The sequence below is a fragment of the Artemia sp. Qi Xiang Cuo genome, chromosome 2 (assembly GCF_049724085.1).
Source record: "Artemia sp. Qi Xiang Cuo chromosome 2, ASM4972408v1, whole genome shotgun sequence".
NCBI lineage: Eukaryota > Metazoa > Arthropoda > Branchiopoda > Anostraca > Artemiidae > Artemia > Artemia sp. Qi Xiang Cuo.
Window position 1 is genome coordinate 56,166,181 of NC_142795.1, and position 3,764 is coordinate 56,169,944.

A 3,764-nucleotide genomic window follows, 5' to 3' on the forward strand; every position below is an offset into this window, starting at 1 on the left:
TGCTCAAATCTCTCAAACAAATACGGAAAAATGCGATCCAAACTTTTTGTTAATTCCTTAACCTTTTTCAAAATCCTCATCATTTCGTCCATGACAAAATTAAAAGATTGTATTACGAAAGATGCTACAAATTGAAGCAGTTGCTACAGTGCTAAACATGAAGAAGTATTGCTAAAATAGTTCTTTCCTGCTAAAGTCAGAAAAAGTTTTGCCCCTAATCTAATTCTACTTTTACCTTGCTTGCTTACCCTTCGTCTATCCTGCTCCACTTTCACGGAAGAACAACGATGTATGTGATCCGCCAAAATTCATCTGTTTTTAGCAAAATTCAAAATTCATCTGTTCTGTGTGACGCAGTTTTATGCGTCATAATGGTTAAACAGCTGTGAACTCTTTTTATTAACTTTTTGAATTTAATATGACTTATTCCAATGAATACACTAGTAACAACCAGAAGCCGAAGACATACAAAATCTTTGGTTTATTATCGCATAAAAATTTTTGGTACGCGTTATTTGGTACAGTTGCAACACAATATTTAAAGATAACTTTATAATTAAAGTAAGGCCTCAAAAAAAAAGTGATAACGGGGTTAATTCAAAAGCCTTCGGTAATCCCAAGATGAAATAATACGTACTAAGAGATTTAAGACTCAAAGGAGGCTAGGATATTATCTAGATCGACTAGATCGGTTGTTTGGTCAGTTTCTTCGACTTCACAAGCCCTATAAATATCACTATTGAAAAGCAGTTGCAACACAATATTTAAAGATAACTTTATGATTATAGTATGGTCTCAAAAAGAAACGTGAGAACTGGGTTAATACAAAAGCCTTCGTAATCCCAATATGAAATAATTCAGACAACTAAAAAAACAAAAACAATAAAAAAAGGCACTTAGATCCATAAGGCACTAAGAGATATAAGACTCAAAGGAGGCTAGGATATTATCTAGATCAACTAGATCAGTTGTTTGGTCAGTTTCTCCGACTTCTCAAGCCTTATAAATATCACTATTGAAAAGCTGCATACGCTTTGTAGACTCAAACGTCGATCAACTCGACATCACAGGCCTTATGAATATCACTACTGAAAAACAGTTGTAACACAATAACCTTATGATTAACTTAAGGCCTAAAAAAAAAAGTTAGAACGGGGTTAATACAAAAGCCTTCGTAATCCCAAATGAAATAATACGTACAGATAAAAAAAAAAGATAAAAAGAGAGACACTTAGATCCATAAGGCACTAAGAGATTTAAGATTCAAAGAAGGCTAGGATATTATCTAGATCGACAAGATCGGTTGTTTTGTCAGTTTCTTCGACTTCAAATATCACTATTGAAAAGCAGTTACAACACAATATTTTAAGATAACTTTATGATTAAAGTAAGGCCTGAAAAAAACGTGAGAACAGGGTTAATACAAAGCCTTCGTAATCCCAAGATGAAATAATATGGACGGATAAAAAAAAAGAAAAAAGAAAGGCACTTAGTTCCATAAGGAACTAAAAGATTTAAGACTCAATGAAGGCTAGGATATTATCTAAATCGACTAAATTGGTTATTTGGTCAGTTTCTTCAACTTCACAAGCCCTATAAATATTACTATTGAAAAGCAGTTGCAACACAATATTTAAAGATAACTTTATGATTAAAGTAATGCCACAAAAAGAAACGTGAGAACTGGGTTAATACAAAAGCCTTCGTAATCCCAAGATGAAATAATACAGACGGATGAAAAACAAAACAAAAAAGAAAGGCGCTTAGATCCATAAGGCACTAAGAGATTTAAGACTAAAAAGAGGCTAGGATATTATCTAGATCGACTAGATTAGTTGTTTGGTCAGTTTCTTCGACTTGACAAGCCTCATAAATATCACTATTGAAAATCAGCATACGCTTTGTAGGCTCAAACGTCGAGCAACAAGAGCCCCATGCTGACAACCACAGCCTGAAGACAATATTGAGTTCAACATGGGCAAGAGCATATGGTTTTGAAGCTTGCTCTTAGTGACATTCATCATAGAATAGGACCGTTCCACTATCGCATTGCTAATTGGCAAACTCAACAGGGTAAATGCCCACTTGGCTTAATCACGAAAAGAAGATGCCCCAACAGCATCAAGATAAGATAGGACAGCTATCCAGAACTGAAACGAGTTCTTGGAAATTGTTCCTCCACACACAAATGACCAATTAACATCCAACAGTTTCCTCCACTGATTCTCCAAGGTACTGAGATCAGTGGTAGCAACAATTCTGAATGGCAAGTCTCCAAATTGGGGTCGAAACTGAGACAAGCAAATCACAGGAGATAAAAATTTTAGCTTTAGGAGCGAATCCAGAGCAGGAGGCATTCGTTTAAGCACCACTTTAGCCGCAGTTTTCAGGATCGCAAAACACCATATTTTGATTTCGCTTTTCTGTGTGTCTGAAAGTTTAGATTTGGCCAGTTCAATCAGGAACTCGTGTCCGTAATTAACTTGATCTGGCGGCAAATAATTGATTTCGAAGTCCATATTAACCATCAAAGACACTTCAGATGAGCAGCGTATCCTACGCAGGAAACTTAGTATCAAACCCGGCAGCTCTTCAAAAAGACGAAATTGGTCAGTGTGTGTGTGCTGAAACAGCAAGTTGACCCTTTGAAATTCGGACAGCAATGGCTTCAAGAACACAATGAAAATTCTGTTTTGCTCATCTTGATACATAGCGTGTAGCACTCTGGCAGTATAGCAACGTTTTTCTCTTTGGCTAGACTGAAGTGTGTGGTGAGCTCCAAGCACTGCCCATGTATGCAAACCAAGGCATTATACCGAGAGAGTATTTGAGGGAGAAATAATACGTAAGGGTAAATTTCCATCGTTTATCAACTTAAATACATGTTGATATGTCTCCCTTCTAAGGGGGCTTACTTTAAAGCATTTATATGTTTTGGACATCATAAACTCAAGGTTCGAAGGGAGTCCACAGACCACCTCTGAACCACTATTCTAGACAAGCTACTTTTTGATATCTTGGAAGAGTTAGGTTAGGAAAACAAAAACTTTCAGTGATGAATCCAGAGCCAAAAACATACTCTGGTAAGGTATTGCCATTTTACTCAGCTAATCTTTATCCGACTTCTAAGTCTTAGAATTTTGAAAAAGAAACATTATATATTAATTTTGAGTTCCTTTTTCCCTGGGTTTTTTACGAAAACACAACCCCTGTTATTGGAGTAAAATTTTAAGCCACATCAAAGGTTTTTTCCTAAATTTAGGAAATGTGTTTCCAGATCTTTGAAACTTCCCAAATTTGGATTGAGCAAAGTTATAAAGCTGAAAACACTTTTTTTGTACTTTTTTTTTAAGCAGAAGATCTATTCTGCATGGTTTCACTTTTATAAAACAAAAGTTGTTAAAGGTCATCAAAGGTCAGTGCCCTCTATTGGGGAAAGGAGTAGAGATGGGTTGGCTACTTCAAAATATTTTTCCAGGACATACTTTAGTCTGTAAGCCCATCCCAGAAAGCTTCATTTTTTTAACCTAACCCTTTCCCAAGATAGCAACAAATAGCTTGTCTAGAATTTTACCATATATAATTTAGACTATATATTTGCATGGGCGCCCATACGGGGGAACAAGAGGGGAGGGGGAGCGCCTTCACCTTAGTACTCTAAGCATCATTAGTTACAGTAACTGTAGTTGTAGTACTAAAAGTATACACATAGTGCCTTCTGGATAGTTCAAAATCCCCCACAATGTACTCTTAAAGATCTAACT

The 3,764-nt window shown here is 36.0% G+C and overlaps 1 pseudogene; it reads right to left on the minus strand.

Moving 5' to 3' along the window:
• Positions 1-507: 507 nt before the first annotated feature.
• Positions 508-2,717, minus strand: LOC148955405 (uncharacterized; annotated as a pseudogene).
• Between the last annotated feature and the right edge of the window lie 1,047 nt (positions 2,718-3,764).